Source organism: Bos grunniens, chromosome 7 (genome assembly GCF_055505025.1).
Source record: "Bos grunniens cultivar Pamir isolate PY7600 chromosome 7, Bosgru_T2T1.0, whole genome shotgun sequence".
Lineage (NCBI taxonomy): Eukaryota > Metazoa > Chordata > Mammalia > Artiodactyla > Bovidae > Bos > Bos grunniens.
In genome coordinates, this window is record NC_141171.1 from 53,460,779 (window position 1) to 53,488,165 (window position 27,387).

Sequence of the window (27,387 nt, forward strand, 5' to 3'; positions counted from 1 at the left end):
AAAACCCCCCAAGAACAGCTAATACAGGAATCAGACTTTTCTATAACAAGCAACATTAAAAAAGAAAGACCAGCAAAGAGAGCTCAGAATCAGGCTATGGAACGCTAACCAGGTAAAGTCATTAAATGGAGGCATCTCTTTCCTTTGGGAGAACACTGACATTGAAGCTTTGGCTTCTTGGGATTCAGCTGGAGGACTCTTCAGTAGAATGCAATGACTCCTTCCTTCCTCCGCAAACTGAAATCCGGGCTATTACAATTCCAAATGGACACAGAGTCCTGCCAAGTTTATAGGAAATTGGAATGACAGCGTAGGTTCCCACCGCTGGGGATAGCAGAACCTGAAAGCTCCGAGAATAAGTAACATTTCCCTTGTGATTCCCAAATGCGTCTATTTTTATTTTAAGGGCTCTGTGCTTTCATTCAGTTTTGTGAACTGAGGAATCCATATGGAATTTTCACCAGCTCTACTAAAATAAAACCATGCAATTTCTCGGCAGTGTACTGAAATAGCCACTATGATAGGTCAGAAAGAATTGCAGAATTCACTTCTGAGGATCTGTGAGAAATCAACTCATCTTCAACAGGTACTTTCTAGGTGCACGACAGAGTACAGTATCAATTGCTAAATTCATAAATGGGAGATACTGTCTTTGACATGGTATAGTTCATCATTTAAAGGAAGTCATAAAGTGGCTGCTCTGAGATGGACAGCTTATATTAATATATATGAAATAGAAATATACATTTATTTTAAGGGCAGGATTTTTTGTGGGGCCCAGGATGGAAAGAGACTCTGAAGTAATGCGTACTTACTCAGTGGTGTCTGACTCTTTTTGACCCCATGGACTGTAGACCTCCAGTCTTTTTTGTCTATGGAATTATCCAAACAAGAATACTGGAGTGGGTCCTCCTCCAGCGGATCTTCCCAACCCAGGGATCAAACCTGCGTCTCCTCTGTCTCCTGTATTACAGGTAGATTCTTAACCTGCTGAGCCATTGGGTAAGCCCATGACTCATAAGTAAGTCCCCATGTGTAAAACCAGATATATTTTTACTGGTAATTTTTAGAAAATTTTCTTAAAACATATATATTATTAATCATTATTTGAAACAATCTTGCTTGCTGATTGATGCTTATTTCCAGCTTCTTCAACTTGAACTTGTACCTGCCTGTTTTCCTCTGTAATACAAACTCCACAAAACAGGGCCTTTCCTATCTTAACTCTATACTCCAGAATCAGAATAGTGCCTGAGACATAGTAGGTGCTCAATAAATGGTTTCCCTCCCATTCAGCCAACAACCAGAAACTTCCCTTCTCCTATGCTTTTAATGGGTTCATTATGGAAAAAAAACAAAAAAGGTTAGCTGTGAAAAAAAGGCATGACATATTTTCATATAGATGACTAGGTTTTCTGTTGTCCTGGGGGCTATTTGGCCTCATGCCATCTGTGAGCTGGGCAGTGTGCAACACCATTGTTTTTCAAGTATTTGTCTGCTCCATACCAAGCACTGTTCTACGGAGAAAATATCCTGCATCCACGGGACTTATAATTAAGTAGGGAGAGATGGACAGTAACCAGTAAATATATATTCTGTCAAGTGGGGATAAATACTATGAAGAAAAGTAAATAGGGTAATTGGGTAGTTGGGGAAGGTTTCCGACTGGGGAGCTTTTGAGAGTGCCTTGCAGAGAGTGTAGGAGCCGACTTGGCAGATGTGTGGAGGAAAGCTATGTGGGCAGGAGTCGGCTTGCCTGACTTGTGAAGAGGGGAGGGGGCTGAAGCACAGCCAGGGAAAGGCATGGGAGGTGATAGCTGGAGAGGAAGGCTTGGAGCCTGGTATAGATATGGACTTTTACTCCACATGAAATGGGGAGGCCCCCAGAGGGTCTAGAACCAAGGGCTGTCCTGACTTGGTTTAGTTTTTCCAAGGTGAAAAGAATGAGTGGGTTGGTGAGAGGAAGCACCAAGTCAGGAGGCTTAGTAGTAACTCTGGTGAGAGGTTCTCCTGGACCAGTGGGAGTGGTGAGAAGTGGTCAGGTTCCAGATGGGCTTTGGAGGCAGGGCCAATAGAATTGGCTGATGGTTTGGAAATGGGGTGTAAGAGAGGGAGCTTTCAGACTGAGCACTTGGCAGAATACCCTGTTCGTTTAGTGAGCTAAAAAACTGGGAGGTGAAGGTTTGGGACTCAAGTCATGTCTTAGGTTTCAGCACCTGCATAGAACCTGTAGGGCACAGGCTCAGTAGGCAGTAGGTGCCATCCTAGCTTGACACATTCTCTGGCTGGTGATCAGTGAGTCGTGACTAGTCAAGGGCCTAAGAGCATGGGGCCAAACACGCGGCCAGTGTCAGATGCTGATACTGATGCTGAAATAAAGTGGTCCCAAATGCTCAAGTCTAGAGTGATGCTTCTCCATTGTTATCAGAAAAGGGAGCCTCTAATTCCCACCTCTCTGAGTCATTCTCAGGGGTCTGTCTGAAACCTTCATGTCACTGATCTGTTCCTTTGACTCAATATTCTTATGCTATTTATTAATCAAGGAACCATAAAGTGACTTACTTTTAATAAGGCAGAAGACCACACATGGAGGTTCACTTTCAGATTTAAACATTTGGCTTTTTACTGCTACCTGATGGTCTGTAGGCTAGGATACGCAAAAGCACTGTACTTGAACTCCTAGTGAAAAGGTGTCCCACGTCTGGGAACTTGCTGTAAGTGACAGGTATGGCCAGTGCAGGAGCACTTCAGGGCCTTTGTTGAAGAGACTCCCTGAACTACCAGTCTTTGGTGTCTCTGAAGATGGGTATTCAGTAGGAATGCCTGGAGAGCTGCTGCTTGTCTTCTCTGCAAGAGGAATTAGTCCTTCTTAACCTTGGGCAGTTCTGAAATCCCAACTGCTTTATGACTGTTAACAGTATTATCCATAGTCCCCAGGGATACTGTTTAATCAGCTGATGAACTCCTTTTTCCTTGATTCTAAATCTGAAGCCCCATGGGCTTTTCCCATAGTATAAATAGCATTCTATTCCAGTGTGTATTATCTCATTTACAGGAAATAGTCTTTGAATTACATCACTGACCAGTTTTGCTGTTTTCTGTTGACATTTATTGTGGAAGTATTGTAAGATTGACATGGATCCTGTCCCCCAGAGTTAGTATATCCCATCCATGTTTAAGATTATAGAGCTGGGTTCAGAGATGGGAGAAACAGTCGAATGAACTCCAGGACATTTTGCCATTTTTTCATTGTTACAATATTAGCAAAACATTTTTTCTAAGCTTATAAATGTGGGTATATGGCAAAATATGATGATTTTCTTTAGCTATGCCATTTGCTGAAATGATGTTTATATTTGAAAAATAGGTTAGGGGGCAAGGGAAGGTAGGTTAGATCAGTGTTGGAGAAACCACTCAGCATCTCCCAGTGTCCATCCAGTCTTCTGTTCTTCTGTGGTAATAACACAGACAGCCCCATTTTAAGCTGTGTATAGCCTCCTTACACTAAGATGTCATTTCCAAGCTTCCCTTGCAGCTAGGTAGGCCATAAAATGGTTCTGGCCAATATGAATAGATAAAAATGTCTAGTGGCAGCTTCTAGAAACTCCACTTAAGGGGCCTTATGTGTGTATACTATGCTCTTCTTCTTCATGTCTTCTTCCATCCTGCTCCCTGAAATGTAGAAGCTGCCATCTCAGACCATGAGGCTGAAGCTATGCACAATGAAGTAGCAAGAGAAAAGGCACAGCCTACTGTGCCCTGTCTTTGAGACCTTGTTCTAATTTTAAAATTTTATTTATTTGGCCTCACTGCATGGCTTATGGGAATCTTAGTTCCCTGGCTAGGGATTGAACCTGGGCCACAGCAGTTGAAAGCCCAGAATCCTAACTACTAGACCAACAGGGAACTCCCCTGAGGCCTATTATATGAGGGGGGAAATGAACTTTAGTCATATTTAAGGTGCTGTTTGAGATTTTGTGGGCCTTATAACTGAGCCTGATCCCAGCTCATACGAACAACTAACCTTTCCTTGAATTTAGAGAGCTCAAGGCAGAGTGTCATTCTCAGCTGAAGAGAACAACGTACCCATTCTGCCAAGTCACCAATCTTTAACTTCTCCAAGATACTGCATTGTATCATTAAGATCATTTTTATAAAAGCCTCATGTCGTGACATCATTTATTACCTGAGAACCAAAAAGTGAAAATAATGGTGTTACACCTAACATGATTTGAACTCACATCCCCTCAGCCACAAGAACTTGTCCATCTCACACCATTGTCCTCCACTTTTGTGTTTCTGTCACTTGGAATCTAGATATAGATGAATAAAACCAACAGAATTTCTAAACACAGGTGAGAGGGGCACCCACCACCTCTAGAGGCTGGTCTTTATGATCACAGAAGTAGCACATGTAAAAAGTCAAAACTCTGGAAAAATGTGCTCCATGTCCCCAGTCCCACCACCTCAAAGTCACAAAAGCTTTTAGGAACATCCTTACAGAATTTTCCTATGTGTATAGAGCCTTTCTTTTTTTAAAAATATATATGTATAAATGGGAACATATTACATATACTATAATATACTTCATTTTTAAGTTGAATAATTATAAACGTCTTTCCAAAACAGCATGTACACATTGACTCTGTCTGATGCACAGCACAGTAGATGCCACATAATTAATTTAACCAGTCTCTTGTTAATGGCCATTTGTTCCAGACTTTTGCTGAGATAAATGTTGCTGAACAGATTTGCTCGTATGTCTGTCTCTGTGTGTATGAACCCATATAACTTTAGGACAATTCATGGAGTTGCTAGGAGAGACGGCATGTTTAAGATATAAGCAGAGTCCTCTACATTTATAATCCTGCCAACAGAAGCAAGGCTGCTTTTTGAACTCAGTTTCCCCTCATGAGCCACAATTTAGCATTCAGTTTTATTTCCTGTTCACTTACTACTTTAAAAATTTGGGTTTCTGTACAGAGCAAGCATGACATGTGACTAGTCAAAAGACAATTGAGAGGCAAATGAGTGATCTGCTTCCGCTTAATACTGTGCACTGTTTAAAGGGCATTATGAGCAAAAACCCCACCTTATTGCTGAGCATATGCTAGCCATTATTCTTGTTTAAGGTCTGGGCCTAGTGAAGGGGATGGCTGAAGAGCTTTGGGGAGAAAGAATCAGGAGTGCAACCAGGAATGTAAAGGTAGCCTTCTAGGTCCGAGGCTACAGAGATGTTGTTTTACCACAAAGACAAAGGAACTTTGAATATCACTGGAAATAGGATATTTTATATAAGGGCTGGGAGAAGGTCCAAATTTAGGGCTTATTCAATATCCCATGATCTCTAACCACCCATCCCTACATTAAACACTTGCTCTATTTTCTCAGGATCTTTTAAAGTATGCGTCTTTTAAAGTATACCTAAAGTATGTGTTGGTCATAGAGTGGTGTTGTTTTTTAAGTTATCCAGTGCCCAGCAAGCTGCTTGGATAATGCGTGGGACAAAAGGGGAAGCTTTGCATCTGTTCTGCTTTTATTCATGCTCCCTAGACTCCTAACTATGGTTTAATTTAGAAGATGAGGTCCTCATATCAGAGGAGGACACAGAAAGTCAGAGCATTTTCCCTGCACTGGTAAATGGGCTACTCTGAAGCCCAGACCCCAGCCTCACTTCAGGGGACAGGCCCTGCCCAGCTTTCTGAGTGAGTTTGTCTTGGAAGTAGGCAGCACCCTCTCCTGGGCTAAATCCAAATGTTTTCTGTTGGTCCTGAAGTCATCTAGGATAATAACTGGCATCTCCCTTTCTCTGGCAAGCTGTGCCCCATCACTGCCCCCTCCTGGCCCCTGCTATTTTTTATCTGAATGGTGCTCACATTGGATATTCTACAGCCTCAGGTGACTCAGACGGCAAGGAATCTGCCTGCAATGCGGAAGACCTGGGTTCAAGCCCTGCATCAGGAAGACCCCCTGGAGAAGGGAATGCAACCCGCTTCAGTATTCTTGCCCGAAGAATTCCATGGACAGAGGAGCCTTGGCAGGCCACAGTCCATGGGTCGCGGAGAGTTGGACACCACTGAGCAACTCTCACTTTCACTTTCACCTTTCACATTGGATATTAGAGATTCCAGGTAAGATTTGTTAGGGAGTAAGAACTTATTGCGTACTTACTATGGGCAGGACACCAGGGAAGAGGTGTGAATGTAAAGAAATAAAAGCTTGTAGTTAGTATAGAAATGGACTAGGAAGAATGAGTAGCTAAATGCAGACAAAGTACTGTTTTAAACTATTCTAAGACAGCAAAAGCATGGAAGAGACTACTGATGACAGAAATCTTGGAGTGGTACAGTGATGCTTGTTACCTAGCAGTCTCTTCGTGAAATGACAGATGCTAGGAAAGTCATTGCCCAAAGGAAGGGGATAAATCCTCACCCCTGAGAAATAGTCTCTGGAAATAGATGTACTAGAGGTTTCTTTTACTGAACCAGTTAAAATATGACTGCAAATTTTAAGCCTTTGAGAACCCTTTAGCATCTAACACCATTTTCTACATTCTTCTCTTTTCTTCACTAGACCTGAATATCTGAATGAAATTTTCAGAAAACTAAGAGACTATGATAGCGCCTTCTCAACTTTACTGTGTTCTAGTTTCTGTTTCACCCAGGCTTTTATTCTAATTGGCATAGAGGTTCTGTTTTATCTAACTGCATCTGCATGCTGAAGACCATGGACATTGTTCATTTTCTCTCATAAATCAAGGATTGTGTCTGTTTTGTATGTTCAGTTTTCAGTGCAGCAACAACAGCATATATAGTTGTTGCTTAGTGGGTCTTTACCTGAAGCCAGGAGCAAAATGACATTACACTGTTTCATCTGATTGATGCCCACAATTACCTGATGGAATAAGTACTATCTTTATTATCCCTGTGTTTTTTTTTTTTAAAGATGAGGAATTTAAGGTTCAGTGATGTTGGGTAACTTGCCCAGGTGGCAGGGATAGAATCTGATGGAGGACCAGCTCTAGAGGCCTTGTTTTTATCTACAGTGCATATTTCAACCATAGCATTTGCAAGTAATTAATAAATGTGCAATTGAGGAAATAATCATGTTAGCAGGTATAGTTCATTTTATAGAGATGTGACATGAAATTGAGCTAGGGAGGAAGTAAAGCATGTCTGATGTCTGGGGAGTGTTTTGTAATTGAGGAGGTGGTGGGCGCAGAGTTGGCTAACTCCTAACAACACACTCAGCACAGACCCTCAGAGTCATAGTCAAAACTTGAATGCTTACTCTATTCCAGGAAGCATTCTTGCTCAGAACCTGGCATGTTGTTTCATTTCATTCTTGTGACAGTCGCACTTTACTGGACAGGCTCAGAAAGGTGAAGTAACTTGCCTAGGGCCCCACAACTAGTGATTGGTGGAGTCAGGACACTTGACCGCTGCTACCCTGAACTTCTCTCGGGTGCCGTGAGGGAGCTTCTAGCAGCCTCACTTTCTCAGCCCATAGGGGAAAGATCAGATTGTACCCCCCTGCCCCTGGCTCCTGAAAAATAAATGTCCTGCTGCCTCTCAGAGAACCCCCTCTGAAATGGGAGTGTGGGCAAGAGGAATGGAATGTGTCAGCTCCAGGCAAACTCAGAATAGGCCTGTTGTTTAGTTGCTAAGTTGTGTTGCACTCTTTGTGACCCCATGAACTGGAGCACGCCTGGCTTCCCTGCCCTTCGCTATCTCCCAGAGTCTGTTCAAGCAAACTCATGTCCATTGAGTTGGTGATGCTATCCAGCCATCTCTTCCTCTGTTACCCCTTTCTCCTCCTGCCCTCAATCTTTCCTACCATCAGGGTCTAGAATGGGCCAAGAAGTATCATACCAAGAGACTTCTGTGGTGGTCCAGTGGTTAAGACTCCACCTGCCAATGCAGGAGACACAGGTTTGATCCCTGATGTGGGAAGATCCCACATACCTCGGGGTAACTAAGCCTGTGCACTGCAAATAATGAAGCCTGCACTCTAGATCCCTGCGCAACTAGAGAAAGCACCTGCACAGCAATGAAGACCCAGCGAAGCCAAAAGAATAATAAAATAATTTAAAAAAGAAAGAAAAAGTGTGTATCAAGACCCAGGAGAAGACTGTAAATATATTCGGACTTTTAAGTCTGTAAAATGTGTCCTCTTACTGTCTTTAGAAGCAGGAATGGGTCTTGTAATTTCATAGTATCTGACTCTGCAGGTCACACCATCAGTGGTTAATAGATACAAGGAAGGAAGAGAGGAATGAATGGATAAATTGATGAATGAATGAAGGATGGGCACGGAGAAGGCAGCACCTGTGTTTGGGTAGGAGTCTGCTTAGGAACCTCTTTCCACCAGAAACATATATAAAATAATGACTCTGATGCTCTAATGACAAATATCCACAGCATATGTTTTCAACTGGATTTTGAGTGTGGAGCTCTAGAGACATATTACCTGGGTTCAGATTCTTGTTATGCCACCCCTAGCTAGTTATCTGCAGTGAGTCATGGAACCTCTCTAGGTCTCAGTAGCCAGGGGAAGGTTGTTGTGAGTTAATACAGGTGATGTGCCTAGCTCCAGTGAGAATTTGGTAAATGCCAGATACAGTCGTCTCAGTCATAGTGTGCCTGGCCAGCTGGAATCCGTGCAGCCACCGTGCTTGACTTCTCAGTCCCAAGGTGAACCCTAATGTAGAGCAACAACACCTGGCCCCAAATATAATTTCCTCTTGCAGCTCATTGCAGCCATGAGGAAGTCGCCAGGGGAGGGCTGGGGAGGGCGGCGCAGCAGCACCATAATTTCCAGAGCCCTTCTCCTAGACTGACACATAATTGTCAGATTGTTTTATGAGCGCAGCTTCCTGCCCCCTTCCTGCCTCGCTTCCAAATGTGCTCATTCCCGAGGAAGCCTCACTGCTCCCTCTCGCCCTTAATCGCTCCTTTCCTGCCCGCCCCGGGGCTGGGCCGATTTCCTAAATCACTCGGAATTGGCTTCCAGTGCTGGCGCCCAGGGTGGGCTGCAGGAGAGAGCGCGTTTGTTCTGAGTAGCTTGTGACCTAGAGGTCAGAGATGCTTCCATTCTGTTTGATGTCTTTCCCAGGGGGCCTTCCTTCGCCTACCCCTTCTCCTTCCCTCCCGAGCTGACTTTAATTCTAAGGTCAGGAAGAGATTAAGGAACCAAATCCTGCTGCTTTTCCTAACCAGTGCACGCTGGGGATGCAGGCAGGCAGGAGTGGGAGTGGGGGAAATAGTAGGTGCTGGAGAGTGAGAACCCTGCCTCATTCCTCAGCCCTTCAGCCCCATGCCTCATGCATACCCACTGGGGTACGGGATGGGGGGCCGTTCAGAATACTCAGACTGAGAGCCCTGAAAGATTCATCCAGGTGATTCTTTTTCTGGGCATGCCCCTCTCTCTCCAAAAGCCCACACTTAAGAAGAACTGATAAGTCCTAACATTTTTAGCTTAAGTTTTCCCACTTGAGGAATTTCAGAGGAAGCAACATGGAGCGTTTTGTGTTGTCAGTGTATTTTTTTTTTTTTTAATTGCTAAAGCAATACACAATCACGGTAGTGATTTCAAACAAAATCGTTTCTAGACGTAACCACAGTTCACAGCATTTTGTATATCCTTCCAGAAATGTTCTCAGCATACACAAGCTTACATATGTGTATATATATTTAACACAAATGGGAGCAAATTGGACATCTTGTTCTGCAACTTGCTATTTTTCACTTAGCACATTTTGGATGTTTTCCATTTCAATAAATGTAGATTTACCCATTAAAAAAATACGACATAGCGTTCCATTGTGTGAGTGTCTAATGTATTTAGCCAATTTCCTGTTAATGAATATTTAGGTTGTTTTGTTGTTTTACAAATAATGCTCTAAGTATCCTAAATCTATATCCATATCCTCGTTAGAGTACTTCCACTTAGGTGTATTTTTTGGATTAAAGTGTCTGGAAAGTTAACATTTTGACAGATGTTGCCAAATTGTCCTTCAGAAAGGCCAGATGAGTTTAAACTCTAGAATTAATGTATGAGAATAACTGATTGGCTGCAACGTCACAAATAATGGTAAAATCAAACTTTTTAACATTTCTAATCTTAAAATAAATATATTTTTATTTAAATTAAATTTTCCTTTAAAGTGGGCTTCCCACCTTACTCTCAAACAATGACCATTTATTTCTGTGAATTTCTTGCTTATGTAAATTTGACCATTTTCTTGTTGTACTATTTATCTACATATTAATGATTTGAGGATCTCATTATATATATTAATGAAAATAATCCTTTTCTGTCACAAGTATTATCAGTGGTTCCCCTTTGTATCATTTACTATTTGGTTTTTTTAAAAAATTTATTTTTTTTTAATTGGTGGAAAATTGCTTATCAATTTTGTGTTGGTTTCTGCCGTATAACAATGTAAATCAGTCATAATTATATATCCCTTCCCTCCCTCACCTCCCCTGTCCCACCTGTCTAAGTCGTCACAGGCTGGGCTCCCTGTGTTATTAAGTTGTTATTAGCAGCTTCCCACTAATTATCTGTTTGACACATGATAGTGTATATATATCAATGCTTCTTTCTCAATTCGTCCCACCCTCACCTTCCTTCACTGTGTCCACAAGTACGTTCTCTGCTAGGTTCATCGCTTCCATTTCTCTAGACTCCATATATATGTGTTATACAATACTTGTTTTTCTGCCTGACTTCACTCTCTGTAAGAGACTCTAGGTTAATCCATTGTAAATTGTAATGGATTTACATTGTAAATGCCATTTGTTTTGTTTGTTATTTTTTCAGATAATATTTGGAAAATTATCTTAATGGCAAATTTATCAAATCTTTCTCTCTCTCTCTCTCTCTTTTTTTTTTTTTTGCTTCTGGACATGCTTAGAAACTAACATAAACTAAGATTTTTTTTCCTTAGATCACCCATGTTTTCTGTTTTTATATTTAAATTTTAATCCTACTAAAATTTAAGGAAGAACAATAAATGATATGATAGAGGTTGACTATTTCTCGCATCGTGAGTTGTTTCATACTGTTTGTTAACTAATGCATGTTTTCTTGTGTTGTGTGCTTAGTCGCTCAGTCATATCTGTCTCTTTGCGACCCCGTGGACTATAGCCGTCCATGGGGATTCTCCAGACAAGAATACTGGAGTGGGTTGCCGTGCGCTCCTCCAGGGAATCTTCCCAACCCAGGGATTGAACCCAGGTCTCCTGTATTGCAGGCAGATTCTTTACCATCTGAGCCACATGGAATGCATGTTTTATTAACACTTTAAAAAACGGAGCTTCTTAATACAAGAACATCTACCGTTCTGTAATGATGGTTTTCCAAATATGTGCAGCTCTTTACAGAAGAAAATAATTTGATCCTTCTAACTTATAAGGATGCAGAGACCCATCTTCAAGAAAGAAGCATAAATTAATTGTTAATGGTTGATGAATCTTTGTGAAATGAATAAATCCTAAGATGGATTTCCAGAGGCTCTATTTTTCATTCATTCAATCCAGAAGCCTTCTTTGACACTTTTTGCAGTGGCCTATGGGACTACAGATGGGGCAACAATGGAAACAGTGAGAGGCTTTATTGTTTTGGGCTCCAAAATCACTGCAGATGGAGACTGCAGCCATGAAATTAAAAGACACTTGGTCCTTGGAAGAAAAACTGTGACGAACCTAGACAGCATATTAAAAACCAGAGACATTACCTTGCCAACAAATGTCCATCTAGACAAAGCTATGGTTTTTCCAGTAGTCATGCATGGATGTGAGAGTTGGACTGTGAAGAAAGCTGAGCTCTGAAGAATTGATGCTTTTGAACTGTGGTGTTGGAGAAGACTCTTGGAGTCCCTTAGACTGCAAGGAGATCCAACCAGTCCATCCTAAAGGAAATCAGTCCTGAATATTCATTGGAAGGACTGATGTTGAAGTTGAAACTCCAATACTTTGGCCATCTGATGTGAAGAACTGACTCACTGGAAAAGACCCTGATGCTGGGAAAGATTGAAGGCAGGAGGAGAAGGGGAAGACAGAGGATGAGATGGTTGGATGGCATCACCGACTCAATGGACATGAGTTTGAGCAAGCTCTGGCAGTTGGTGATGGATAGGGAAGCCTGGAGTGCTGCCGTCCATCCAGTCGCAAAGAGTTGGACTTGACTGAGCAACTAAACTGATGGGACCACAGAAAGTATTACCATAAGTATTTGCCCTCGGGAAGTTTATAATCTAATTGGAAAGTGGTGGGCCTTTCATTTTGTGCAATGTGCCTATATTCATTTATTTAAAGACTAGCAGAGTTTTGCCAAGAAAATGCACTGGTCATAGCAAACACCCTCTTCTAACAACTCAAGAGAAGACTCTACACATGGACATCACCAGATGGTCAACACCAAAATCAGATTGCTTATATTCTTTGCAGCCAAAGATGGAGAAGCTCTATACAGTCAACAAAAACAAGACCAGGAGCTGACTGTGGCTCAGACCATGAACTCCTTATTGCCAAATTCAGACTGAAATTGAAGAAAGTAGGGAAAACCACTAGACCATTCAGGTATGACCTAAATCAAATCCCTATGATTATACAGTGGAAGTGAGAAATAGATTTAAGGGCCTAGATCTGATAGATAGAGTGCCTGATGATCTATGGAATGAGATTCGTGACATTGTACAGGAGACAGGGATCAAGACCATCCCCATGGAAAAGAAATGCAAAAAAGCAAAATGGCTGTCTGGGGAGGCCTTACAAATATCTGTGAAAAGAAGAGAAGCGAAAAGCAAAGGAGAAAAGGAAAGATATAAGCATCTGAATGCAGAGTTCCAAAGAATAGCAAGAAGAGATAAGAAAGCCTTCCTCAGCGACCAATGCAAAGAAATAGAGGAAAACAACAGAATGGGAAAGACTAGAGATCTCTTCAAGAAAATTAGAGATACCAAGGGAACACTGTACGCAAAGATGGGCTCGATAAAGGACAGAAATGGTATGGACCTAACAGAAGCAGAAGATATTAAGAAAAGGTGGCAAGAATACACAGAAGAACTGTACAAAAAAGATCTTCATGACCCAGATAATCACAATGGTGTGATCACTCATCTAGAGCCAGACATCCTGGAATGTGAAGTCAAGTGGGCCTTAGAAAGCATCACTATGAACAAGGCTAGTGGAGGTGATGGAATTCCAGTTGAGCTATTTCAAATCCTGAAAGTTGATGCTGTGAAAGTGCTGCACTCAATATGCCAGCACATTTGGAAAATTCAGCAGTGGCCACAGGACTGGAAAAGGTCAGTTTTCACTCCAATCCCAAAGAAAGGCAATGCCAAAGAATGCTCAAACTACCGCACAATTGCACTCATCTCACACGCTAGTAAAGTAATGCTCAAAATTCTCCAAGCCAGGCTTCAGCAATATGTGAACCGTGAACTTCCTGATGTTCAAGCTGGTTTTAGAAAAGGCAGAGGAACCAGAGATCAAATTGCCAACATACACTGGGTCATGGAAAAAGCAAGAGAGTTCCAGAAAAACATCTATTTCTGCTTTATTGACTATGCCAAATCCTTTGACTGGGTGGATCACAATAAACTGTGGAAAATTCTGAAAGAGATGGGAATACCAGACCACCTGACCTTCCTCTTGAGAAACCTATATGCAGGTCAGGAGGCAACAGTTAGAACTGGACATGGAACAACAGACTGGTTCCAAATAGGAAAAGGAGTACGTCAAGGCTGTATATTGTCACCCTGCTTATTTAACTTATATGCAAGAGTACGTCATGAGAAACGCTGGACTGGAAGAAACACAAGCTGGAATCACGATTGCTGAGAGAAATATCAATAACCTCAGATATGCAGATAACACCATCCCCATGGCAGAAAGTGAAGATGAACTCAAAAGCCTCTTGATGAAAGTGAAAGTGGAGAGTGAAAAAGTTGGCTTAAAGCTCAACATTCAGAAAACGAAGATTATGGCATCCAGTCCCATCACCTCATGGGAAATAGATGGGGAAACAGTGTCAGACTTTATTTTTCTGGGCTCCAAAATCACTGCAGATGGTGACTGCAGCCATAGAATTAAAAGACGCTTACTCCTTGGAAGGAAAGTTATGACCAACCTAGATAGCATATTCAAAAGCAGAGACATTACTTTGCCAACAAAGGTTCGTCTAGTCAAGGCTATGGTTTTTCCTGTGGTCATGTATGGATGTGAGAGTTGGACTGTGAAGAAGGCTGAATGCCAAAGAATTGATGCTTTTGAACTGTGGTGTTGGAGAAGACTCTTGAGAGTCCCTTGGACTGCAAGGAGATCCAATCAGTTCTTTCTGAAGGAGATCAGCCCTGGGATTTCTTTGGAAGGAATGATGCTGAAGCTGAAACTCAAGTACTTTGGCCACCTCATGTGAAGAGTTGACTCATTGGAAAAGACTCTGATGCTGGGGGGGATTGGGGGCAGGAGGAGAAGGGGACGACAGAGGATGAGATGGCTGGATGGCATCACTGACTCGATGGATGTGAGTCTGGGTGAACTCCGGGAGTTGGTGATGGACAGGGAGGCCTGGGATTCATGGGGTCGCAAAGAGTCAGACACGACTGAGCGACTGAACTGAACTGAACTGAGAGCCTTTTAGTTTCTGGGTCCTTGAAAATGTAAAAAACGAAGATGCAAATTTGTTTAATTGATTCTTTTAGGAAATAAGCTATTGAGTAAATGGATGTTGGAACAGAACAGCAGAAAAATCTTGTAAGGGAGCTGAATTGTAGGAATGGGTAATCTGTGTGCATTTGTCGTAGAGACAAAGTTGTTTCTGAGGTGAGCCCTCTCAGATCTAGAATTTTAGAGTTGAGGGGTGAAAAGGAGAATAACTACTGAATATTATCTCCATTTTACTGAACCCAACCTTTGTGTTTTACCCATGGTCACTGCTCAGTGGCAGAGGTAGTCCAGCTCTTTCTACTCAAGAGTTGTGATAAATATTAATTGCCTGTCTAGTAGCTACCACCACAGCCCTTCCTGTGCCGGAATCACTGGTTTTGTATGGGGTGAGAGTGCCAGCATAACACAGTCATGCCATCTCATCTCCTTTCCTAAATCTCTCTTTTAGAGACCCTTTTGCAGCTGAGGGGCTGTGTTAGTTTACTTGGGCTGCCACAGACTGGGTGGATTAAATAACAGACATTTATTTCTCACAGCCTGGAGACTAGAAGTCCATATTCAAGGTATTGGCTGGACCATTTTCTCCTGAGGCCCCTCCCTTGGCTTGCATACGACTGCCTTCTTGCTGTGTTCTCACATCATCTTTCCTCTGTGTGCAGGCATCCTTGGTATTCTCAATGTATTCAAATATGCTCTTCTAACAAGAGGGCCAGTCAGATTGGATCAGGGCCTATGTTAATGGCTTTGTTTTAACTTAATCACCTTTTCAGAGGCCATGTCTGGAATATAATCTCATTTGAGATACTAGGGGTTGGGCTTCAGCTTATGAGTTGGGGGTGGGAAAGGGGTCTCCGTTCAGCCCATAAAAGGGACCAAACCTAATTGGCCATGAAGACCTAAGGAGAAGTCTACTGGATGCTCCTGGAGTGGATTTTCTTTCCAGATCAATAGACCTTTGTGAAGGGAAAGCTTGGGATGGTGATGCTTGGAGCAGTGGCAGCTATCTTGTCATCACAAATTGAAAAATATAAATACAAAAAGCCTCTATGCTGGGTATGATTAAGCAGAGGGATAGATAGAACTGCAGCCTTCACATGATTTTTGAGTTGCTGAATGTACTGTGAGATCATCCATTTCCAGACTTCTTGTTAAATAAAGAATAAATGTCCTGACAATAGTAATGCCATTATTAGATTTTCTGTTATTTGTAACTGAAAGGATTCCTAACTAATAGGTAACTTCATTATTTCTTCAGTGAACTTTACTTTCAGGGGAAGCATAGCTCAGCTTTCTCACGATTATCTTGGGACATGCAGATGCTGTGTCTCTCAACAGCCTGCAAAGCCTCATCAGCCAAGAATTCACCTTAAACCTTCCTGAGAACTTTTCCCTTTTTAAAAAATGTCTTTTCCCAACTTTGCACTCTGAAATGATTTGTGCCTTTGGATCTGCAGGTGAATTTTTTTTAATGGTTTTTATTTGTTTGGCAGTGTTGGATCTTGGCTGTGACACACAGTCTTTGTGTGGCGTGAGAACTCTTAGTTGCAGCGTGTGGGGTCTAGTTCCCTGACCAGGGATCAAACCTGGTCCCTGCACTGGGAGTGTGTAGTCTGGGCCACTGGACCACGAGGGAAGTCCATACTTTTGCCTTTAGTGCCAGTTCCCCAAAGAGAGAGTTTTAGGGACACTTTGTGCTAAATGTGGCTCTTGTGTGTTTATAAAATGACTCCTGTAAAGTTCTTAGGTTTTCAGGGTTCTCATGTTCAAGGATTTGGTGAAAAATTCTGTATTCTGTCTATGCATGAACTCTGATTTTTATGGACCTTAAACATACCCTTTCATACTCTGATGATGAGAGCAAGAGGTTGAATGTTCAGGGAGGTTTTGATTTTAGATCCTTGTTTATAGCTTTACTGTGTTCAGTTATTATTTAAAACATGAATACAAATTGTGGTAACTTGGAAGTGGGCAGTAAACAAAGCCTATCTCTTAAATCTTCCTCTTTGTAAATGAGCACCCTAGTAGTCTATTCTTTTATTAGATGCTGTTTTATGTCTTTGAGTTTTCTGCTCAAGGAAGAGTTTCCTCATCTTGTGAAGGAAAGAATTGGTGGAACAGGAGGTGCTTGGCATGGCAAGTAAGGAACAGTCCTTGAAAATTATTCTGTCTAGGTCTGAATTCTGACTCTGCCTCCTACCAGTTTTGTGACTTTGGGTTTATTACCTAACCTCCCTAAGGTTCAGTTCCCTCCTCTAAGAAATGGGGATGAAATTGGGGTTCGTGTCATAGAGTTGTTGAGAAGCTGTCAGTCAGAGGCTTGGCTGAGTGCCCAGCGTATCGTAAACACTTGTGAGGCATCTCCTATCACTGTTATGCTAAGGTTTCCATGCTGTGACATCATCATGGATTTTACTTTCTCAGAATTGCATTTTTAAAACTTTTTGCTGTAAGTTTAGGTTCAAAGAAAAGTTGCAAAGAGGTACAGAGAGTTTTCATAAACCCCTCACCCAGCTTCCCCAATTTTTAAGATCTCACATTGCCAGGGTACATTTGTCAAAACTGAGAAACTAACAGACATGGGTAGGTTACTGTTAACTCCGGAACCCAGTTCCTCTCGGGCTTCTGTAGTCTCCAGCTGCTCAGTCTTTCCTTGCTTTTCATGACCTTAACAATCTCAAGGAGTGAACCCTGGGCATTTGAGCAAAAGTAGAAAAACCGATGCTACTTCCCTCAGCCTGTACCTTTTCTGTACCAGAGTTTTCTGTGTCCACAGACAGGAGCAGAGGACACTGATCAAAGGAAGTGAACTGCACCCTTCTCCTCTGAGGGCATATGTACATCTGCTTTTGGAGGAGTCCCTTTAGGAAGACTCTACTTGCAAATGGGTTCTATGTATTGATTGCAGAGTGAAGTGTCCCAGGGGAAAGTTTTGATATATTTGTGGTCAGCTTGGTAACTGGCATATCTTCTCATTTCTGTTGAGAAGTGGGCGACATTAGAAGCGCCCTCTGTCCGCCTTCATCCTGAACTCATCCCTTGGCCCCATCGAATAGCTCTATAGCCACCCCTTCAAGCTTAGGTGTCCAAGGGACAGAATTCATTTCTAAAGGGAAGAGAAAGTCTCTGATTGAGCAGGTCCACAGCCATGCACACTAGTACCTTCTGGGGCGTCGTACTTTTCCATTCATGGTCATGTTCATACATCCCTAAAGGACATCTGAGTTCCGTTAAGTCCAGATTTACATTCTTCTCCAACAAAGGACAGTGCTTTAGAAAATTTATTTAATGTAAAGTGCAATTTTAAAAAGTTTTAGGCCCTAGAGTACAGGAGTTTATGTAACTTCATGCCCCTCTTTCTGGGGCAGAATAAACAAAACAGGGAAATGGCAAACTCTGTAGGCTTATCCTCCCTCCTCATGGATGGCAAGGTTGGTTTTTTTTTTTTGCTCATAATACTGTAGGAAGAAAAAAGAAAGATGATTTTCTCTTGAATGGAGTTGTTTGTATTTATATTTCTGGAAGCTGATTAGTTTTGGAAAACCTAACTCCTTCCTTACCATTTATTCACTTTATTCTTTCAATTTGGGAAATTAATTTCATTGTGTGTGTGTGTGATGTCTTCGGAGGGAACCTGGCCTTGATGGAACTGTTCCTTATGCAGATGTGTGTCAGGCACGTGTGCTGTCGTCGCCTGTGGGACTGATGTGTGTGTTGGGCGTGTGTGTGCCTGTCCCCTCCTTAGGGTCTGTCGTTGTCTGTGGGACTCATGTGTGTGTTGGGCGTGTGTGTGCCTGTCCCCTCCTTAGGGTCTGTCGTCGCCTGTGGGACTCGTGTGTGTGTTGGGCGTGTGTGCCTGTCCACTCCTTAGGGTCTGTCATTGTCTGTGGGACTCATGTGTGTGTTGGGCGTGTGTGTGCGTGTCCCCTCCTTAGGGTCTGTCATTGTCTGTGGGACTCATGTGTGTGTTGGGCGTGTGTGTGCCTGTCCACTCCTTAGGGTCTGTCATTGTCTGTGGGACTCATGTGTGTGTTGGGCGTGTGTGTGCCTGTCCACTCCGTAGGGTCTGTCATTGTCTGTGGGACTCGTGTGTGTGTTGGGCGTGTGTGTGCCTGTCCCCTCCTTAGGGTCTGTTGTCGCCTGTGGGACTCATGTGTGTGTTGTGCACATGTGTGCCTGTCCTCCCCTTAGGGTTTCTCGTCACCTGTGGGATTGACAGCTCATAGCGCCCAAGCTAACCAGACCTGGACCCAGAGCAAGGGGATATCCCTGAAGGCAGGCAGTCCTTCCCAAAGTGAATTTCAGAGATCCTCAATTAAAAAAGAAAAAATTAACAGCTTAATTGAGATATAATGTACGCCCTAAATTCACTTTAAAATTGAGGTTTAATTGAGATATATAATGGCTATCACAAGATGTCTAGTTAACATCTGTTACTCAGAGATCTTTTTAGAAAGAGTCTTTGAGCCAAGAGATGCCACTTTGAGGTGGACCAGGTATCAACATAGAGGCCACAGGGAAGGGAGACTTCAGGAGATCAGAGAAACAGAGAGATGACATGTACATAACAAATGGTCATTGTATTTAAGAAAGAAGTAGGTCTCGATATTAAACATCTCAAAATGCTATACAGTTGTCAGTCATTGATGAGAATAATTTGTGGAAGGAGTTAATCAATACTTGACTAGTTTCTCCCTCTTCAGTGTTAATACATTCAACCTGAAAAAACTCCAAGGGATTATCAGATTCTTGGATTGTCCTGGAGTTACATGGTATAAAAGGTTGCTAGAAATAAATGGGTCCTGAAAGGAGTTTGGAATTGTTTTTTGTTGCAGTTATACTGTTGCAACGGCATTTGGTCTACCTGGAATCAGAAGTTCCTGCTAATAACAGCTTTGTTAAAATTCAAACATCTATCACAGGTTTTAACTGCCACTTACAGTTGATTTTTGGAATGCTATGAAAAATTGTCTGGTTCTCATTTCAGAGGTGAGGGACACAGATTGAGAGGCTGGGCACGAAGTCACACAGCACATGGTTGACAGGCACGACTCCTGGCCACAGGCCTTTTCACGGGCTCTGGGAATCTGTGTTCTGAGCTTCTTTCCTATTCCTCAGCCTGCTTCCCTTCATAAATAGCACTAGGAATGGGACTGAGGACCCAGGGGTCCTGGAGGATCAGCCAGATTGTTCTTGGGATAAACAGTCTTGGAGCAGGCGAGGTATGTGGAGGTGAGGCCAGGCCTCGTGGAAAAGTGGTCAGCCTGGAATGGGGCTGGTGCTGACTGTTACCCCTCACTGCCCACATCCCCTGCCCCAAGGTGCCAGGTTAGCATGTAAAAGAGGCCCCACCCTTTAACTTCCTTTGCTTTGAGACTCCCTCTTATTTTCATGCTGCTCTCTCCAGTCTTTCATCATGATTCTAATGCCTATCCTGTCAACATACTATCTTTGGGAGTCTCTGAAAAGGCTTCACTTCTGGAGAACGTGCCAAAGGAGACCAGGGGTGGCTCTCCATCCTGCTCCAGTCCCCATGGCTCCTTTCCCTCAATGAGCCTGTTTAATGAGTCAAGAATATTCCATTAACCAAAAGAGTGCAGCTGCCAACAGGAGTGCTCCAAAGAAAATAAATGAAAACTTGTCTACTTTGCACTGTTTTGATGGGCAGTCTCTTTTTTCAATCATGGTGCCTGAGCTGTTTCTTTTCAGGTTGTAGCAGAGTAGAACAAACTCACACTGGAAGGCCTGGCAGTATTTTCATGTAGTGATAATTCACAGCTCCAAATTTACAGGACTACATACTGCTCTCTGCTCACTGCCTAAGGCACTGCCTGGTAAGAAACTAAACACTGAAGGAGGTACATTGAATCTTTGGAACCACTGGCTTGCAGATCCAAACTGATTGCAATCATGACAACAACAAAGAAATAACAATTGTTATTTTAAAGCATAACCTATTAGCAAACCTCTCATGAATGCTGTTATATCTCTTCAATAAGTCCTTGGCAGCTGAATTTGAAGGAGTGAAGAGAACTCCCATCAAATGACCAATGCCATCATTCTCTCCAGTTTGGAAAATACAGAGTTCTCTTGGTAGATACTGAAGACTCCAAAGCTGGAATCTTGAAGCAGCTAATGCACTTCCTCAAGTTCCAAATATTCCTGCTTATTATTATAAGCACTTTTCAGATGAAACTGCTCATCTTCAGCTAGCTAGTCTAGAGAAGCCATGTAGTAAAGTGGATAAGAGTCTGACTGTCTCAGACAGGTTTGAGTTCAAGTCCCACGGCTGCCACTCATACTGAGGGTATGTTCCCAAAGCTCTCTGAGCCTGTACTTCACCTCCTCCAAGTCCATACATGTTGTTACAAATGTCAAAATTTCATTCTCTTTTATGGCTGAGTAGTATTCCATTGTATCTATATTCCACATCTTTATCTGTCTTCTGTTGATGAACACTTAGGTTGCTTCCGTATCTTGGCAACTGTAAATAATGCTTCTATGAACATTGGGGTGCATGTATCTTCAAATTAATGTTTTTGCTTTTTTTGGATGTATATACCCAGAAGTGGAATTGCTAGGTCATATGGTAATTCTGCTTTTAGTTTTTTGAGAAACCTCCATGCTGTTTTCCTCAGCATCTACATCAGTATACATTCCCATCAACAGTATACAAGGGTACCCCTTTCCTCACATCCTCACCGATATTTGTTATTTATGTTCTCTTTGATGATAGCCATTTTGACCCATGTGAGGTGACATCTCATTGTGGTTTTAATTTTCATTTTAAGCATAGTTATTTTAAAGTACTTATCAGCTAGCTCTGAAATTGGAATCATCTGTGAATCTGATTCTCTTGTCTGCCTATGATTCTTTTTTTTTTTTTCTGCCTATGATTCTTATCCTTCATTTTATTATTTTGGTGTGTCACATTTATTGATTTGTGTATGTTGAACTGGGGCTTTCCAGGTGTTCAAGTGGTAAAGAATTCACCTGCCAGTGCCGGAGACATAAGAGACATGGGTTTGATTCCTGGATCGGGACACTCCCCTGGATTAGGAAATGGCAACCCACTTCAGTATTCTTATATGGAAAATTCTATGGGCAGAGGAGCCTGGTGGGCTACAGTCCATAAGAATTGCAAAGAGTTGGACACGACTGAGCATGCCTGCATGCACACACACACACACACATTTTCATGTTATTAATTCCGTTCAGTTGCTCAGTCATGTCTGACTCTTTGCGACGCCATGGACTGCAGCACACCTAATTACTGTCCCTTTATTTCAGCCTGAAGAACTCTTAATTTTTCTTGTACAGCAAGACTGGTAGTGATGAACTTCAACTTTTGTCTGTCTAGGGAACTCTCTTCTTCAATTCTGAAGAACAGCTTTGCTGGGTAGGCTGTTCTTTATTGGCAGTTTTTTTTTTTTTTCTCCTTTCATCAGTTTGAATACACCATCCGCTCCCTTCTGGCTGGAAATGTTTCTCTGCAAAATACCCTGAACAAGGGTTCCCTTGTACATAATAACTAGCCTTTTCTGAGCTGCTTTTAAGATCCTCTGTCTTTAACATTTGACAATTTGATTTATGTGCTATTATGGGTCTCTTTGGATTCTTTTAAAGTATTGTTTGAGCTTCCTGAATCTGGATGTCTGTTTCTTTCTCCAGGTTAGGGAAATTTTTAGTCATTATTTCTTTGGATAGCTTTTACTGCTCTCTCTTTCTCTCTTCTCTGAGACATCTGTATTATGTATATTAGTCAGTTCAGTTGCTCAGTCATGTCTGACTCTGCAACCACATGGCTGCAGTATGCCAGGCTTCCCTGTCCATCACCAACTGCCAGAGCTTGCTCAAATTCATGTCCATCAAGTCGGTGATAACATCCAACCATCTCATCCTCTGTTGACCCCTTCTCCTCCTGCCTTCAGTCATTCCCAGCATCAGGGTCTTTTCAAATGAGTCAGTTCTTTGCATCAGTACTGGAGTTTCAGCTTCAGCATCAGTCCTTTCAGTGAATATTCAGGACTGATTTCCTTTAGGATGAACTGATTTGATCTCCTTGCAGTCCAAGGGACTCTCTCAAGAGTTTTCTCCAACACCACAGTTCAAAAGCATCAATTCTTGGGTGCTCAGCTTTCTTTATAGTCCAACTCTCACATCCATACATGATTATTGGAAAAACCATAGCTTTGACCAGATGGTCTTTGTTGGCAAAGTAATGTCTCTGCTTTTTAATATGCTGTCGAGGTTGGTCATAGCTTTTCTTGCAAGGAGTAAGAGTCTTTTAATTTCATGGCTGCAGTCACCATCTGCAGTGATTTTGGAGCCCCCCAAAATAAAGTCTCTCACTGTTTCCATTGTTTCCCCATGTATTTGCCATGAGGTGATGGGACCGGATGCCATGATCTTAGTTTTCTGAATGTTGAATTTTAAGCCAACTTTTTCACTCTCCTCCTTTACTTTCATCAAGAGGCTCTTTACTTCTTCACTTTCTGCCATAAGGGTGGTATCATCTGCGTATCTGAAGTTATTGATATTTCTCCCAGCAATCTTGATTCCAGCTTGTGCTTCAATCAGCCCAGCATTTCACATGATGTACTCTGCATATAAGTTAAATAAGCAGGGTGACAGTATATAGCCTTGACGTACTTCTTTCCTGATTTGGAACCAGCCTATTGTTCTATGTCCAGTTCTAACTGTTGGTTCTTGACCTGCATACACATTTCTTAAGAGGCAGGTAAGGTGGTCTAGTGTTCCTATCTCTTGAAGAATTTTCCACAATTTGTTGTGATCCACATAGTCAAAGGCTTTGGCATAGTCAATAAAGCAGAAATAGATGTTTTTCTGGAACTCTCTTGCTTTTTCAGTGATCCAACAGTTGTTGGCAATTTGATCTCTGGTTCCTCTGCCTTTTCTAAATCGAACTTGAACATCTAGAAGTTCCTGGTTCATGTACTGTTGAAGCCTGGCTTGGAGAATTTTGAGCATTACTTTGCTAGCGTGTGAGATGAGTGCAATTGTGTGGTAGTTTGAACATTCTTTGGCATTGCCTTTCTTTGGGATTGGAATGAAAACTGAAAATGAACTTATGTTTAATGAAACGGAGATAAATAATTTATCTGCATAAATTTATCTCCATTTCATTACATATATGCGCCCAGTTAATAGTATGATAAGTCTTTTCAGCTATCTTCACTCTTTTTTATTCTTTTTCTTTTTTTGTTCTTTAGATAATTTCCACTATCCTAAATTCAACTTTATTTATCTTTTCTTTTGCTTTAGCTACTATGTTGTTGAACCTCTCTATTGAACTTTTAAGTTGTTATTGTATTCTTTAGCTCTCTGATTTCTCTTTGGTATTTTTATACATATATACATACACACACACACACACACACACACTTTTCTTTATGAAATTCTCACTTTGTGTATTGGTCTCCTGACCTTGATGTTGTTGTTTAGTTGCTAAGTTGTGCCTGACTTGCAGATGCATGGACTGTGGCCAACTATACTCCTCTGTCCATGGGATTTCCCAGGCCAGAATACTGGAGTAGGTTGCCATTTTCTTCTCCAGGGGTCTTTCTGACCCCGGGATTGAACCCATGTCCCCTGCATTGGTGGGTGGATTCTTTACCACTGAGCCTCTAGAGAAGCCCTGACCTTAGTGACCATTTTATGACCATTATTTAGAACTATCAGATGAATCACTTATCTCCATTTCATTAAGATTGTTTCTGGAGATTTATTTTATTGTTTGGAACATATTCGTTGTGTCTTTATTGTCCTTGACTCTCTGTATTGGTTTCTACACCTCAGATAAAACAGCTGTCTCACTCAGCCTTGACAGACTGTACTTGTGCAGGAGATGAGCCCAGCCTGAGCTCTTAGTTGCCTCTCAGATCTTTGTGATTGTCCAAGCCAAACAACTATATGTATGTTTCAAATTCTCTTCAATTACAGGTTATTATAAAGTATGATTATAGTTCCCTGTGCTATACAGTAGGTCTTGTTGTTTATCTATTGATATTTTATATTTAGTAGTGTGTATCTGTTAATCCCAAGGTCCTAATTTTTCCTCCTCCTCCTCTTTCCCCTTTGGTAACCAAACATTTATTTTCTGTGTGAATCTGTTTCTGTTTTGTAAATAAGTTTATTTGTATCTTTTTTTAGATTCCACATGTAAGGAATATCATAATTGTCTTCCTCTGTCTGACTTCCCTTAGTATAATTTCTGGGTTTATCCATGTTGCTCCAAATGGCATCATTTCATTCTTTTTTATGACTGAGTAAGATTCCACTGTGTGTACGTGTGTGTGTGTGTGTGTGTGTGTGTGTACACATATGCATACCACATCTTCTTTATTCATTTGTCTGCTGATGGAAACTTAGGTTGCTTCCATGTCTTGGCTGTTGTAAATAGTGTTGCTGTGAACCTGGGGGTGTGTGTATCTTTTTGAATTAGGGTTTTCATCTTTTCTGGATGTATGCCCAGAAGTAGGATTGCTCGATCATGTGGTAGCTCTAGCTTTAGTTTTTTAAGGAGTCTCCAAACTGTTTTCCATAGTCAAGTCACCATCTTTGTTCTTAGTGGTTCCTAGTAGATGAGGATATGCCAAGATCTGTCAGTGTATGAAAGACTTGGGAAATGCCCATATGCTTGTTGACATTCCCAAAGTACTACTAATTGCTTCCCCTTTCAACTCCCCACTGCAGTCTAATTGGAAGACTGACATTCAGACAGCAGCTGGGAAAATGAGGACTTTATATATGCAGTCTGGCTTCTGTAAGGAAGAAACTGAGATCTGGGTATTTTTGTTTACTTACTCTGTGCTGAGCCGGAGAGATAACTTAGGCACACAAGCACTCCCACAGACTAGAACCATCTCTTTATTTTCATGTGGTCCTCATGGACTCTTGAACGCTGAGGCCCATTAGTTGCCAGAACTAGGTAATTTGGGAGTGAGTCTCTTAAGTAGCAGTTATAATTGTTGGGGAGCTAGATGTATGGACAAGTTCCTTCCAAGGAGAAATTGGTAACTTAGTTTTACTGTTGGAGTAAGCCGTGGGTAGACAGTGGAAGATGTGCCCACCAGCTCTGTTGGGTTTCCAAGAGGATCCTTGTCAGTTCCTGCCTGCAGGCTGATTAGAAGCCAGACCCTCAGAAAGGAGCTGGAGAAGTTTGCAGTCAGATCGCTTCCAGCGAGAAACTGAGGAATGGGCATTTCTGTTTGATCCTTCTGAGCTGAGCTGGGTGTTGGGGGAGTGGTAATTGCCAGAGTCCTTATGTACCCATTTAACAACTGTTTGTTTATTCGCTATAGTTTTGTAGGATGTTTGTGAATGCAAGCCCCTTTGGCTCTCAGAGCTAGGTGATTTGGAGACCATACTTCAACTGGTACCCTTAAGAGTTGGGGCACTAGATTTGTGATCCAGTTTCTTCATTCCCTGGGTGAAACCTGAAGGTCAGAGTTCCCTCCCAATTGTAAGGAACCATGCCAGGGGTTGGGTTTATGGGGAGAGTGTCTCAGCCTTTCCTACCCATTTTAATGTGGGTATTTTCTCAGTCACCAGTGTGTAGGAGTTACTCAACCAGGTTTTGGATTTCTCTCAGAGGGAACTGATCCACCCATTCCTGTATTGAATATACAGGAATGTGTATATTCAGGAATATACTGGAATATACAGGAATATGCTGAATGTGCACCCATGGGAAGAGGGAAAGTCAGGGGCCTTTTATGCCACCCATTATGTTTAATGGGTATAGAGTTTTAGTCTGTCCCCAACAATGTGAATGATCTTTATGTCCCTGAATTGCACCTTTAAAAACATTTAAAAAGACAAATTTTATGTATATTTTACTATGATAAAATTTTTTAAATCCACAATGAATAGAATGTCAAAATTGCTTTCACATTACTAATAGTGTCTTTTGATGAACAAAATAATTAGTTTTGTATTAATAACAGAACTGTTAATTTTGTAGATCAGTATAACCCAATTGGTCAGTTTTCCCCCTCTATGGTAGAATGGTTGTGTCCTCTGTAAGAAATCTTTGCCTTTCCCCAAATCATGATGATTTTCTCCTTAGTTTTCTTGTAAAGTCTACATTGTTTTATTTTTCACATTTAGATCTTCTGTCTGTCTGAAACTTACTGATGTGCAGTTTAAAGTAGAGTGTCAGTGTTCATTTTTTTCTATATGGATATCCAGTCAACTCAGATCCTTCTATTGAAAAGAGTATCTTTGCCCATAGTAGTACAAAGTCATGTATGGGTCTGTTTCATTAGGCGGTCTATTTTTGCATGAATTAGTATAGACAATGAATGCCTTCATTAATATGACTTCATAGTAAGTCTCGATATTCGGTAGTTTAAGTCCTTCAGTTTTATTCTGAATTCAAGATTAGCTATTTTATTTTACCTCCTTGTTTTTCCATAAAAATTTCAGTATCAGCTGGTCAGTTTCCAGGAAAAAGAAGAAACAACTATGCTGAGATACTTGCATTGTATCTATAGAAGAGTGTGGGGAGACTTGTCATAATTGAGTAGTGAGCTTTCCTATCTGTGAACATATTGTATTTCTTCCTTTTTTAGGTCTTATTTTTCTCAGTAAAGTTTTATAGTTTTCAGTGCAGCAGTCATACAGATCTTTAATTATTTCCAGGTGTTTCATGCTTTTTGATCCTATTATAAATGGCATCATTTTAGTT

General features: G+C 41.6%; 1 protein-coding gene across 5 annotated transcripts in view; it reads left to right on the forward strand.

Moving 5' to 3' along the window:
• LOC147369572 (uncharacterized) overlaps positions 1–27,387 on the forward strand; it is a 545,146-nt gene that overhangs the window by 343,823 nt on the left and 173,936 nt on the right. For 4 of the 5 annotated variants that reach the window (XR_015167591.1, XR_015167590.1, XR_015167589.1 and 1 more), the window contains exon 7: positions 5,893–6,131. The gene's annotated coding sequence lies outside the window, so the exon portion shown is untranslated. Of the gene's footprint in view, positions 1–5,892; positions 6,132–6,573; positions 6,776–27,387 lie in introns of those variants that run through there. The other variant, XR_015167598.1, reaches the window with a different exon arrangement.